The sequence below is a fragment of the Elgaria multicarinata genome, chromosome 5 (assembly GCF_023053635.1).
Source record: "Elgaria multicarinata webbii isolate HBS135686 ecotype San Diego chromosome 5, rElgMul1.1.pri, whole genome shotgun sequence".
Taxonomy (NCBI): Eukaryota; Metazoa; Chordata; class Lepidosauria; order Squamata; family Anguidae; genus Elgaria; species Elgaria multicarinata.
This window is the reverse complement of record NC_086175.1, coordinates 102,791,087-102,806,403: the sequence shown is the minus strand read 5'-3', so window position 1 is coordinate 102,806,403 and position 15,317 is coordinate 102,791,087. Positions and strand designations below refer to the sequence as shown.

The 15,317-nt window shown below is 38.4% G+C and overlaps 1 protein-coding gene across 6 annotated transcripts in view; it reads left to right on the top strand.

Annotated features, from left to right (window-relative positions):
* Positions 1 to 15,317, top strand: part of ZBTB20 (zinc finger and BTB domain containing 20) — a 584,371-nt gene that overhangs the window by 34,003 nt on the left and 535,051 nt on the right. For 4 of the 6 annotated variants that reach the window (XR_010025479.1, XM_063126936.1, XM_063126935.1 and 1 more), the window contains exon 1: positions 3,306 to 3,619. The exons of the other annotated variants lie outside the window; for them this stretch is intronic. The gene's annotated coding sequence lies outside the window, so the exon portion shown is untranslated. Of the gene's footprint in view, positions 1 to 3,305; positions 3,620 to 15,317 lie in introns of those variants that run through there. 6 annotated transcript variants of the gene reach the window in all.

Here is a 15,317-nt window from a genome sequence, read left to right as displayed (position 1 = left end):
TGAGGCTGTGGATGTGCTGAACCGGTACCTGGCAGTGACAATGGACTGGATGAGGGCTAATAAACTGAAGCTCAAACCAGACAAGACTGAGATACTGTTAGTGGGTGGTTCTGCTGACCTGATGGAGGGTGTTCAACCTCTTCTGGATGGGGTTGCACTCCCCCTGAAGGAGCAGTTTCATAGCTTGGGGGTTCTCCTAGAATTATCTCTGTCACTTGAGGGTCAGGTGGCCTCAGTGGCACGGAGTGCCTCCTACCAGCTTCAGTTCGTGGCCCAGCTACGCCCCTATCTGGACAGGGATAACCTGGCTTCAGTTGTCGACGCCCTGGTAACCTCCAAGTTAGATTACTGCAATGCACTCTATGTGGGGCTGCCTTTGAAGAGGGTTTGGAAGCTGCAGCTTGTGCAAAATGCAGTGGCCAGAGTAATAACAGGGCCCAGAAGGTTCGAACATATAAGACCCACTCTGGCCCACTTGCATTGGCTGCCTGTATGTTTCCGAGCCCGATTCAAGGTGCTGGTTTTAACCTATAAAGCCTTACATGGCTTGGGACCACAATACCTGATGGAATGCCTCTCCCGACATGAACCTACCCATGAACCTACCCATGGCACTTAACATCCAAGGTCCTCCTCTGGGTGCCTACTCCGAGGGAGGCTCGGAGGATGGCAACAAGAGAGAGGGCCTTTTCTGTGGTGCCCCCCCCAATTGTGGAACAATCTCCCTGATGAGGCCTCCCTGGCTCTGACATTGTTATCTTTTTGGCACCAGGTCAAGACTTTTCTCCCAGGCATTTAGCAATATGTAATGTTTTTGTATGTTTTTGTGGTTTAAAATTTTATATACTGGTTTTAAGTGTTTTATCATATGTAAACCACCCAGAGAGCTTCGGCTATGGGCCAGTATACAAATGTAATAAATAATAAATAATAATATATAATTACTGTAAATGTGCATCTAGCAGCTACAACTTTTTTCAATTTTTACTCTCTAGAGTGGGTGCAGTGCCCCCAATCCAGATTGGGACCCTAGTGTGCCTATGGGGGCTTTTAAATTCTGGATTTCCCCCTTCTGCATCTACTAAAGAGTAAAAATGAAAAGAAGATGGGCTGTTGAAGTGGCTTCTATTGGGTTAGGTGCTGTCTTTATTTCTTTTATTGTTTTTTTAATTTATATTTTTAATTATTGTTTTAACTAAGTTTAATTTAATTTTGATTTTATTACTGTTAGCCACCTTGACCACCATTTTTGTTGGCGGACAAGCAGGCTGTAAAATAAATAAATGGTATAGCTGCTAGACACACTTTCAAAGTAATGTCTGTTTTGGCTCTAGTACTCAAATGGGCAGGACGCCTGGAGAGGGAGATGGAATTCCCATAGAATACAGTGGCCTCACTTCTATGGGCCTCAATTCTGTACTGGTTCTGTACCAAGTACCCAGGAGAGGCTAACTCTTTCCTGTTCCCCAACCAAGTCTCACTTATGCATACCAGGTTGGCCCCAACAAACACAATTAAATTGTAGATGGGATTTCAGCATCAGCACCAACAGACCAGAGGGAAAACTGTTAAGGCAGCCAGGTCCGCTTTGGTTGGTGGAAAAACTAGAAGAGTGTACCTTCTCTTTACCTGGCCTGTAAAGTCCTCGACACCACATCTCTCCCTACCTATGACCGCACTAACATGGGTGCCCCCATATCTTCCCAGTTTAACTAAAGTCTCCCAGGCAAATATCAACCAGAAGTAATACAATAGAGACCCCCCCCCCCCAACTAGCAAACTAAATGCATTATAGCCAAAATAACCAGCTCAGCAGACTTGTTGAACTGACTGGGAATGCTTGCTGTTCTCTGCTGCTGGAAATGAACGTACTACTCCAGCAGAAATACCCCCCTCCCCCCCCCACACACACTCTTGGATTCTCAATTATATCGTCAGGTCCAATTGGGCTCAGAAATAGTTTGGCGCAATTCTGAGCCTGGCTGAGGGATTTCGGCCCTCACTACAACTTACATTAGAACTGTTCTTTAAAAGAGATGTACTGTGGTCTGATCGAAATAATATAGGACTGCGACATTGAGGCATAATTTCATACCCAGCCTATCCGGCAGTGGTCTTTTGTTTATACCTTTCCTCTTTAGTGGCTGTTCCGTAACAGTTTCTGTGACTGCAGGTGTTCTTACTTCCTGACATTAGAATATTTTGCTGCCTTTGAGCATATGCAGAATGTTGTAGAAGGCAAGTTGAAGGGGACATGTATCATTAGAGCAGGGACATATTTTGATCCTGATTTTGGGGGGCTAACAGGAAGACTGGAATGACTTCCCTTGTAGCAGCCTTGCTGTTCATTTGAAAACTCACTAACTGTAGGTAGGAAGCAGGTTTGATTGTTGCCATTTGGGAAATGTTTCTGCAGCTCGGAACATAGAAATTTATATCATTGGAAGTTTTACAGATAAGAGAACAAGTTTGCTCTGTGTGTGTGTGTGTGTGTGAGAGAGAGAGAGAGAGAGAGAGATGTGGCAAAACGTTTTTAACTCCTATTTTTGTTCAAACAATGATAGTAAATATTTCCCCCTTCACGTATGAAATTGAGGGAGAGCTGAAAGTGCTACATTTGATACCTTATAATTTAAATAACTATGTCCTGTTTGCAATTTGAAAAACTGTTTATTTATGTCCTTGTTACAGTATGTACTATATGTATCACACTATGTACTATAGTACATGCTGCACCTGTTCAGACATAAGTAGAGGACGTTATTATAGCTGTTGTGGAGAGAAGATTCCTAATATATATATTTGGGGGAAGGGAATGCTGGGAGAATGGCCCTTCCTTAATTTGTTTACTGGCAACCTCTTCTAAAGCCTTCCTCCTCGGCAAGATCAGTTTTCCCTGCTCCACTATTGTCTGGGGAAATCTATCTTCAGGAGTTGCTTTCTTAAAAAGATCTCATACCCAGTCATCAGTGGGCTTTGTGTAGTTTGCCTGTCAAAAGAGATATGTTTACACCTTCCATGCATGTGTTAAAGCTATCAGGTTACAAAGCAGAGTGGCTGATGCGTTTCAGTCCTTCGTGCTAATATGCACACACAAAAAAATGTATTTATGATAATTACATGGACTGCCTAGAACAATGCATTCCAACATCCTGTAACATAAATAAGGAAGGTGGGGCCAGCTGACATTAAACCGTTTGTTTGCCAGCAATCCTGATCTCCACTATATATACCCTTTCGGTTACACGGTCTGAGTCTGGCAGCGTTGAACCTGTTGCTGCATTAGTCGAGTTGTATTTTGCTAGATAGGGAAAGGAGGGTTGTCTGCTGTCTGGTAGGAGGGCTTTGTCTGTGTGCCTTTCTCTCTCTCTCTCTCTCTCTCTCTCTTTCGCTCTCTCTCTGTCTGTCTCTCACACTCTCGCTTTCTCTCTCTCTCTCTCTCGCTCTCTCTCCCGTTCCCGTCTCTGTGGTTTGTAAGGTAGGTTGCAGTGTGTGTATATACACAACATCAAGAGCAGGAAAATGGACTCATTAGGAAGCCAGGCAGTCATTACCATTCACACTGCACTTCCAGGGAGACAGCGACTATGAGGACACAAACTGAGGACTGGGGAACAAGGTAGGCCAGTCAACTTTTATAAAAGAGAGAGAGAGAGAGAGAGAATTTTGTTTTATTTCCCCCACTCCCCCCCCCCCCACTCCTTTATTATCTCATCTCCTCTTGCTTTTTCATTTTAGGGATGTAAGTTTGTGAGACCTATGCGTGAGCTTACATTTTAGAACATCTGTAGGCCTTCTCCACAAATGCACCCCCATTTCAGTTATTTAAGGATGAGCTCCTTTATAATAATTCACTTTAATTACTTTTTATTTTAAATCGGTGAAGGAAACAAATAGGTTTGTTTTTTCAACATTAGTTCCAAGTAAATCAATATCTCTCACTCCTTTAAAACAACCCTCTCTCCGTATGTTAGTGGGTCTTTGCTTTTTTCTTTCTGTTTATGCAGTTCCATCTGTCTGTCCATATATCATGTTCTCCTTGTTTACTGTTTAATGTTTTTTGGAAGGGGGGGTTGTGTTAGTATTTGCCAATGAGTTCTAACTGTAGTGCTGGTGAACAGAAACTACAGTGACTGCTCTTTGTTTGATTGATATCTGTTGTAAATTTTAAGTCCTTATTTATTATATATGAAAACAAATTGCAATCTGGAACACAGGCTGCACTATTCTGAAAGGAATCACCCCATCCCAAAATCACATTTTGGGAATAGATGTTCTCAAATGCATTATTGCATATGTATCTGTCCCAACTGGTTTCTTTTCTTTCTTTCTTTTAATGGTGGTTGTTGCTAGTTAGTCAGAAAAAAGGATTTTAGCTCTTATTTTGCTTACTTATTAATATTAAAAGGGCTTCTCTGGTGAATAAAAATCCAAACTTTCTTAAAGGGAGTTAGTATTCCTGATTCTCCCCCCTCCCCTACTTATCCCAGCACACTCTTTCCCTTCAAGTATTCGTTCTCCTTGTGTTTTGCTCTGTGTTGATGCAGGGACATGATACCTTTTACAATGTGAGATTATTATTTTTTATATTTTGTTGCATTCCTCTCATAAGCTGTCTATTGTTTCAAGCCCTTGGAGATGTTTTCTGAAATCATTAATTTTTTTTGCCAAGGAAGAGGCTGTGATGCGTACCATAGCTCGTTTGAAATTGTTTGAAGAGCTTTTCAAACCAAAACAGCTCCCCCTCACAACCCAAATGGGTGCTAAAGGCTGGTTAAACTGATCCATTTAGAACGGCTTTTAAACCTGAACTCATGTCAAGGCTGCCTCAGAGTAAAACTAATACTCTGCTGGCTTTATAAAAAGAGAATGGGAGAAAGTGGAAGGGACTTAATACAACATTTTGGAGAATCCATGAGTAATTACTTTGCTATAGAAAATGGATGCTAATCTTTCAACAATGACAATGCATTTTTTTTTTAAAAAAAATGATTATTAAATAACAAGGGACAGCCCTTATTATAAATTGCATTAGACCTTTTTTGATAATACAAAGGAGGCCTTAAAGCTATTTGCCTAACTTACCTAGCCCTACAGCAAGCGATTGTTCACTTCATTCCTTTAATTCATTCTTTCAGAATGGTGATAAAAAGTTTTTGATGCTATCAATGCACTTATAAACAAAACCATGGTAAACGTTATTCCCCCACCCCCTTCAAACTCATAAGCTTTCCACCTCAGCTGAGGCGACTTCTTGTTAGACAAGCCAAGTTAATTCAAACTAGTGCAACAAATAATCCATTAGACTTGGCAAATAGAGTTCTCTTTCACTATATTATATTGTTTTCAACCCCTAGACTTTGATCCAAGCGTACTTGGAAGAAAGTTACATTTAAAGCAGTTTGGTTTCTTTAGAATAAGTGTTTTCGGATTGGGGTTTAAGTGCTATTTTCTTCAGCATTTCTCCCCCCCCCCCAATTTTTATTTCATGTTAAAATTGATCTGCCCGTGTCCTCATCTCTCAGTTATCATTTAAGACAAGCATATCAACAATTGCTTTTCTATCTGTGTATATACTTCTGTTAACATATACATAAACTGAACATATGGATCTATAGACTTAAAATGTATTGGTTCTCCTGCCACGAAACTTTGGTCTAGGAGGTAAGAAAGCAAGGAGGGCTGTGTGCAAATTATTAAGGGCCCTAGAGTGAGAGAAAATTGGTCTGACAAGTTGTGGTGAATTTCAGCAGCAGTGTTGAGCAGCCTGTCACCCTTTGTGAGGGGTGTGTATTTTCATACACCTGATGCTTGTCTTTCAGCCAGTATAGGTATATGCTCTCTTGAGTGGTTCTTTTACTTGAGGGAATTCTTGAAGGCCTTCTATTATATTTACATATAAGATTTGCTGACTTTATGGGTTGGGCAGATATCATGCCTCCTTGTTGTACGTTGTTGTTGTTGTTGTTGTTGTTGCTTCTCTGAAATCCTTAGATGAGTAGAGTGTTACATTGCAGGAAGCTAAGTTGTATGTGAAATAATTTTCCTCTTTTTTCTGTCAGAAAAAATATTGAATATTTAAAAACAAGAGTTTGTCACTGAAAATATTTCAATTTTTGTATAAAGTATTTTCTTGCAAAAGGTGCCTTAATCAACGCAGCAAAGTTTGGTGGCAACTTGTATTGAGCAGTAAGAAGTAAACTTATGCTCAGAAGAAGGAAATATTTTAGTGGGAGTAGTAATGCAGTGAATCATACTAGTCAATCTTGCTGAGCATAACATATTGTGCACCTTGCAGTAGACAGAAAGCCCCTTTACATCTAACAGTAGAACATCCTACATTAACTCTGGGTTGGTCACAGTATGCTTTATTTTAGCATTGGAACAGACAGTTACCTAACACACCCACATTGAGGAAGTGCTCTGAAGTAGTTATTTCATGCTTTGCCATGCCCTTTAGCTAAAACATTTAAGACTGGCTGGTGTATATGTATTCTTCTTTAACTCCTTGAAGAGTTTAGTCAGTGTCTACCTTTTTTGATGGAACCAGAATGTGGAGAATACCAAGCAGTCAGGTTTGGTCAACAAACTGTTATTAAATCAAAGTTTGTTCTGGGAGTTATTTTTTGCTCCATTTGCCTTTCAGGCTCCCAACCCAAGGTTCATTGACTTCAGTGGACTTTGGCTATAGTTTTTATGGAAAGAGAGAAAATCAATCCTATTTATTTTGATGAAATCATATATGGTATTTTTAATCTGGTTTTCTGATTTATTATAAACATTAAACATTCCCTGCATGTTTAGCTTAAATATATGGGCAAAGAGCTAACATGAGAATTAAAAAATTAGTAATAGGAATAACTTTAAATCTCTTTTTATGTTCTGTTCTGCAAGGCCTTAAGTCACTTTAAAATAACTTTACCACACCTCTACATTCCATAAAGCATTATTAGTTTTCAAGGAGAAAATTTTCAAGCAACGTTCTGGGTAGTGAAAGATGAAAAAATGACCCGTCCAATTTGTTTTATGTTTATGTAATTTTATAGGACTTATCTATTGTACTATGGTGAAGATCTCATTGTAAGGAGTTTCAGGAAACAAGCAATTCATGTTTATTCCAAGTTACTTAGGGTTTTTTTAAAAAAAACAACAACAACGCACACACATTTAATGATGTTTTAAAAAGTATTTCATTGGAAACTGTTTTCTCTTATAAAGCAACTCCTCTTTCTGCAGAGAGTTGGCAATACAGCTTCTGCAGCAACAGGGAAACTGCCAGTAAACAAAAGTGAAACTGGCTTCATATAAGATGCTTATCCAGCTCAAGTAAACACAAAATAAACGAGCAACTAATAAATTGTGTTTTTTTAAAAAATACTCACCTCTAATAAGCTGAAGTATTATCAAACAGTGTTTCTGCACTATAAAGAATCAAATCTTCGGGCTTCTATGCCGTGTTTACTAATTTCATACCGAGGCAAAAGTTTGTTTCTTCTCAGACTTGGGACCGATTCAACTTAATTGCAACGTGTCCTGGATATTCTGTTGTGTGTGTTTTTTAAAATAGATATTATGAACATCCATGCTTAAAACATTATTTTATTGATTGATTGATTTTAAAAAGCAGTGTTTGATTTCCTGTACTACTAAGGCCTGATCCTTTGGTTCTTCAGTGTAACTGTACTTCAATCTCTCGAACTGATTAATTTGTTTTTGCCAGGATTTGAAGGAGGACAGCATGGCGAACAATATTATGGAAGCGGTTTTAAACGTATAGCTTCTTTAGATACCCAAGTTCAGTCTGAAATAAGTAGATGAAATTCTGAAAGGTGTGAGCATATCCAGTTTTACTTAGACATAGGATGAAGAGTGTCTAACTTGGAACTTTTGAGAGCATAGTTAAGACATGGTTAACTTCAGAGAATAATGGCTACAGATCTGTATGCCACTGAAAATAAGTAGTATGACTCTTATTAATTATATTTCATCTTGATAGTATCTGTTGTTGTGTTCAAAATGAAGTAAAAGGCAATGACCATCTACTAATTGTATGGCTTTGATTAAAGGAAACTGAAGGAGGGGATGTCTGTCTCATGATTTCTCTCGCTCTCTTTTGAATTGGCTGTCTCTACTTAAAAGTATGCCCTCATCACATATAGGGAATAAACTTTTTTTGCACCAGTCTCTGCTATTTCTGTTCTGTAATCATCATAGACGCTAAATTAGTTCTCTTAGTACCAAAAGTGGGCTTTGATTTAGTAATGTTTTACTGCCACGTGTACGAGTGAAAATATAATGATGTCGGTTCCTATTTTCCACTGTTGGATGTCCAGTTCTCTCCTTGGAATTTTTATAAATTAACTGAAAAGTGTTCCTCTGAATGGTTTGCAGTACATGCAGGTTAACCAGTACAACCCAATTCAGAGTCTTTTCCATCATTCACACACCCACTGTGCTTGCATACAAATTGTCCCCTCTCTTTCATGGTTTGTTATAACCCTACCTTTAGTATTACATCTGATAATTGTGGTTGGAGCTACCCAGGATTTCCCCAAATCATGATTTTGAGCTAATTGTAGTTAGCTCTAATGTTGACATCAAACTAAATTTTGGGTTCAGCAAACCATGGAAGAAAGACAGGAATTTGGGTGTGAAAGGGAGAAGGGGCAGCAAGGAAGCTTCCATGGTTTGAAGATTGGGATATTAAGTCTGAACGGAACCAGAATAATCAGTTGGAACTTCTTTTGGAATACTTACATCTTAACATCCCACAGTGAATGTTTAGGTTTACCTAAATATCTAGCACCAGTTGGTTACCCTGTGTCTCTGTGCTGCTGCTGATAGGGTGGCTTAAATAGCCACTTCCTTCAGTATTTTGTTTTTGTTCAGACTTTTCACACTTTTACAAGGGAGCAAGTCTTGTTCAGTCTAGCAAGACTTAATTCAGAATAAACATATAGAGGATTGGACTGTGTATGGGGAAATTTCAATGCAGGTTTGCATGAATTGGTAATTATTAGTATGATCTGACAGGAACAAGGATCTCTGAATAAATTTGCTTGTCACAATGTCCAGCTATTTATAACACCGTAACACCCAAAATGAATTGATTACCAGCATGGTATTCCTTGTATTTAAAAAAAGGAAAGGAAAAAACACACTAGAGAAAGTTCTTTAATAAACTTTGCTGTTTTCAAGTTAGATCAAATTCCATGGAGTTGAGATTGAAAACTTTGGGGGAAGTTCCCACACTTACTTCGTTTGCTTTGTTTTGTAAGGAACATCACAGGGATTACAATGTAAAAAAACAAAAAACCAGCAGATAATGGTGTTACAGTGGCCTCTGATAAGGAGCAGGTGCCTCAGGGAGAGGAAGCAAGTTTTAAACTACAAAAATCCATTCGGGAAAATGGAATGGTCATTCTTCTTTTAATCTAAGTCGTGGACTGAACTGGTGCAAATCTACAGATTTGTTTCCAGGCACATTGAAATTAAGTTGTCACATTCCAGGCACATTCCAGGGTAGAATCTACTAAAGTGCTCCCTAGAGTAGTCCCATTGAAGTGAATGGGACTTTAGTCATGAAAACTTAATTTCCATTCATTTCAGTGGGTCTACTCTAAGGAGCACTTTAGTTGGATTCTACCCCACGCTCTCATTCTTATACATTTTGATTTTTTAAAAAAAGATAAATCACTTTGATTTTACTAATAATTTATATCACACTTTTTAAAAAATATGTAAATATATTATTCAAAGCTATTTCTAACAAGATCTGAGTATATATAAAATGAATAATATATCATTCTTTAAACTATTCAATAAGGTATATACTAATAAAACATGTCAATAACATAAGACATTTTTCTTCAGGCAGGCCTTTGGCAAGTAAACTGATCTGTTGGGTTGAATGCTGTTTCTGTTCTTGTGTTATCAGTTTATTATTGTTGTAATTATGTTTTTATTTTAAATGTTTGTTTGTTGTTGTTAGCCCCCGTGAGACCCATTTCATGGTAGGTAGAAACACACAAATAAATAAATACCCTCACACTAAGGTGGGTGGCTATTATTTTTTGGACCCAAGATGATGTGTGTGGCTGAAGCATAGGTTTGTTGATGGTGATAGAAGTTTTGGATCACATCTTTGATTCTCTTGGCAAAGCAGATGGTACTTTTGAGGCCTGAGGTGTAAGAAATGCCTGACCAAGCTGAGGCATGGTGAGGCAGTTAGGACAATTGCTTCTTCTCTTTATGTGTTTTCAAATCCGTCACTAAATTTTGGATAAAAGTCAGGCTGTCATTCTGTTTACACTTATTTGGAAGTAAGTCCCATTGAATTTCCTCACTTCCAAGTAAACAATGCAAGATTGTGCTGTGAGTCTTGGAGGGAACTCTTAAGGTAAGTGTTATTTTAAAAATGCTTGTTCAGCCTAAACTATAAGTATTTGCTGTTCATTGCTCAATTTTATGTATGAGCAGTGGTGTATGGTTGTTAGTTTTGATGGCCGACATTCCACCTGTGGCTAATACAGTAAAATACAAAACTATTTGATAGGCAGTCATCTAGGACTGACTATAGCCTGAGTCGCTACATTATGGAACAAAGATGAACAAAATGTATAATGAAATGGATAAGGCTTCAAAGGAAGCAGATGGAAACCTTATAAATGTATTAAGGTAAGTTTCGAAATGTATAAATATCACGGGGTTTCCAACCTGACAGGTTGTTGACCCAGACAATTTTGGTTGGCTGCCAAAATTGGAGAACACAGATCCAGAAAAAAAATATCTAGCAGTACTGTTAATGCACTGCCATAATAATCATGGCACATGCATGTGCTATTTGTACATGCTGCATTATCAAATGGAAGAAGAAGTGTGCAGAGTTGGCTGCCATTATTTTGTTCAGAATATTCAACAACGTTTCAGATGTATCACTGCTCCTGATATTACTGCTCAGACAAGGCAGGCATCCAAGTACAAGCCCCTCCTACTCAGCTGACTTGCTGCCTGAATCGCGTCTACTTGTTTTCAATCAGATTTAACATCTGAAGGATCATTGCTATATTAGCAGGAGGGTGAGGTGGAGGATACTGCATTCTATGGCATGTCTTGAAAGTCCCAGACAGGAGAGGAAACATTCCTTATCCATTCACAAAGACAGACACTTTCATCATGATTTAATGCATTCTGTCATTAGGCCTTTCTTTTAAAAATGAAATTTGGACTTAATTTGCACATGTTCAAATGCTCCAACTGTGAAGTCAGAATTTTCGAAATAAAAAATTCTAACATAATCTTTGCCCGAAAATGATATTCATTTCAAATTAAGGGGGAAAGCCCCAGCAGTACAGTTTAAAACAAAACGTATTACTACTTAAAAACAATCTATACTGCCTTTCTAGCAAAAAGTAATACTCAAAGCAGCTTACAAAAAACAATTTAAAACAGCAATAACAAAACCTAGAAAAAATGCAATATTTATCATGTTTTGGTTCACTCAGCAACAAAAATAATTCTATGCAGATTACATAAAAGAATAAAGACAGTGCACAATACAAACAACAATAATCATCACAGGAAATACAATATAAAATATATGAAAAACAACAATTATAGCACATTATGGACGAATGTAAACTGGATCTAGAATCTAAAATTGATGGACGAAAATGAATGTCTACCTGTTGTTGAAAAGATAATAGTGTGGGTACCAGGTAAGTTTACGTGGGGAGTGTATTCCACAACTGGGACATCAGAACTGAGAAAGCCCTCACTTGTAGCCACCCACATAACTTCATTTGGTGGGGGCACTCAGAGAAGGACCCCTGAAGATGGCCTAAGGTTCTGAGCAGTTACATACGGTACATACCAATAAAACTCAAAAAGTAAGGCAGCAAATAAAGCAAATTCAGCAGATTAAAAACAGTTGTTTGCAGTTCAACCAGCCAAATAACAGAAGTGACCAATTCAAGCAATAAAACTATAGAAAGACCACCATGACAACAAAAGTAATTCAGTTAATATGAAACAAATATGCAATCAGAAGCTCAGGTGAACTTTGTCAGACAGGCATCAAAAGATTGTAAAGAAAGCACCAGACAGATGATCCTCAAAAAGGACCTTTGTTGAACAAGGTAGAACAATAGAAAATCCACTTCGATGACTATCTTTGTTGGTCAGGTCCATATGGGCCCTTCAGGCACCTTAGGTCAAAAACAGTACATTGAATTATGCCCATAAACAAATTGGGAGTCAGGTTTTTTTGTTGCTTGAAGATGGCTTGCAAGTATCCTGCTTCTTGTATAGCCCCCTTTCTGTGTTCCGTATGCCCAGGGCCGGTGCTACCATTAGGCCAACTAGGCAGCCGCCTAGGGCGCAGACCTCCAAGGGTCGCAGTGCTGACCTCTGTCACAGTTTTATACAAATTAGCTGTTTTAAGAAAAAACATAATAAAAGGAAAAAATATAATAGTTCAGAAACTCTTCTTCCGTAGCTGAAGCGAAGTTGGGAATTTTTGTGTGTGGTGTGTGTGTGTGTGCAAGTAGATCGCTTTGCCTAGGGCACAACATAATATTCCACTCATTTTGCTAGCCACACAAGAGTGAGAATATCTTTTTCTGGCATTGTATGAGTCCTGCATTAAAAGTACAGCAGGACCCTGCCATCACTAACTTTGAAGTCTTTCTTCCTTCTTGTTGGACCTGTTACAGCGCTAGGCTTAGATGAGCTATCGGGGACATTCAGCCCTTCGGAGTAATATCGCAGTCAGCACCCTCTCCACCACCACCACCTGTCCCATGTCCTATTGCATATAGTCGAAGGAATCAGTAACATTTTGTTTAGTGTTGTTTAGAGAGCTTTTGCTATTGGGAAGTATAGAAATGTAGTAAATAGATAAATGTTTGGAAAATCTGACTTGCTTTGACACTCCTAAAGTCATGAAAGGATATCCTGGCTTTCTCAGTTCTGCCGAATGTTTCTCCACATAGCCAGAGTTAACTATTGAAAGATGCTGTAGGATCTGGTCTAAATTGTTTAGGTTGGTTGATAAAATATCATTGCTTTGGGGCAAAGTCATCTGTCATTTTCCATTTGCACTTCTGACATCACAGAAGTGTCATCTTAAAATCTGATGATGTATGGAATTGTCCCCATCCTTATGGCAAATTTCCCCAAATAAATGAACCATCTCTCTGTCTCTTCCCTGAGTGTTTCTGTAGGTCACAATTAGAGTTTGCCTGCCAGGCCAGCAGCTTTTTCTGTCTGGAAATAGAGGATTTGGCATTCGAGAACTTTTGACCTGGCACCTGCACCAGCATAAAACTGACAATAAGTACTGCTAGAACCAATAGAAACCTTTTTCAAAAGTCTAGTTTGTGCTGACTCATAGATGAAGTGTTTGAAGTCCAAGAAGCTTATTTCGCAACTTCCAACATTTCATATATATATATATATATATATATATATATATATATATTCTCTCCCCCCTCCTTGCCTTCTAATTGCTGCCAAATTTGTAAGGTTTCAAAACTCACTCCAATTGGATAGAGAGTGCGTGGTTTTTTTTGTTTCGTTTTTTAAAGATACTGACATTTCTCTGCCATACAGACTTCAAATCATTTGTCCTATGAGCCAGTACAGTTTGAACTGAAACGTTTCACTGCTGTGAAAGCAGCTGCTCCTGCCTAGTTCAGAAGCTTACAGTATTTTTTCACATTATGTTCAACTAAACCATACTGATTATTTAAGAATGTGTATAAGAAAAATCTAGCCCTCCCCATAATATAAGGATTTATTAACTTTCCATCTCAAGTTTTGCCGATCAAATTATTTTGTTTTCCTGACACAGAGTTTTATTTGTAATTAATCCATTTTTTCCTTGGATAGTTTATTTATTTATTTATTTATTTATGCAAAACATTTTTATCCTGTTCTTCAGTGAAAAGCCTCCCAGAGTGGTTTACAAGAATCAGTAAAAAGACAGTCTCTGCCCTCAGGCTTATAATCTAAAAAGATACACGTCACAAAGAAAGGGATTGAAAGGAAGAAGGAAAAAAGCACAATGGTGATAATACACCTATTCTGGAACCAGTTTCGCTCAGGGTTCCATTGCATCTATTGTTTTTCTGGGCAGGCATGTTCTGGGCTGGATTGTTCCTCTTTTCTCTTCTCTTGTACAGTTTTTCTACTCCTTTTGAGTTTCAGCTTTATCTGTTTCTTCTTCCATCCCCTCAGGCAAGACGCTTCCTCAAATGCCCTTCTCTTGGCAGCAGGAACAGGGGAGCACCAACAGCCATGTTTGTTTATTTATTTATTTATTTATTTATTACATTTATATACGACGCCATAGCCGAAGCTCTCTGGGCTGTTTACAAAAGTTAAAAACAGTAAACATTAAAAATATACAAAAGTTAAAACCATAAAAACCATAAAAACAACAATATAAAAACAACAGTATCCATTTAAACAACAGTTCTGGGGTTCGTTACAAAACAAACTTAGCATTGTTAAATGCTATTAAGTGCCTGGGAGAAGAGAAAAGTCTTGACCTGGCACCTGAAGGATAACAGTGTTGCCGCCAGGCGAGCTTCATCGGGGAGATCATTCCATAGTTGGGGGGCCACCACCAAAAAGGCCCTCTCCCTTGTTGCCATGTCAACCACATGGGATTGGACCAGCAATCCCAAACCTGGATTGCAGGGACTGGAAGCAGTAAAACAGAACTGGTGATTCTTGATATAAGAACTGGATGGAGAATTTATTTCCTGTGGAAATGGAACACTTATTTGTCTTTCAGCCCTCACCTGTAGCTTTTCGTCTGCTAATTGGGAATAATTTTTATTTACGTATCCTTTGGTATATACAAGCATGATAGAACAGTTTAAATAATCTTTTGCTTCTTGTATTGATGAACCTATTAGAGATTAATTGCCTCTTTCTACCTGCCTGAGTTAAGCATTAACAGGATGCAGTTTCTGTGCCCTTGATACAAAATGAAAGAAAATATAACATAACTGGTCATACGTGATCATTGTGTGGCATTTCTCCACTAAAAGGGTGCAATCCTTTGCATGTTTAGACAGGAAAAAATATTTAGACATGCTGGATGGGGAATGTTAGGACTTTTTCTTCTAAATATGCATAGGATTGTGCCCTAAATAGCTTATTTTGACAATGGGCCTGTTCAGACAACATGCTAAGCCATTGTTAGGTCACTAACCCTTTTGCAACAAATGGTTATTGATCATGTTAAAATCATTATGTAGCCATCATGGTTAGGAGTGGTTCACACGACACGCTAAAACATAATGTTT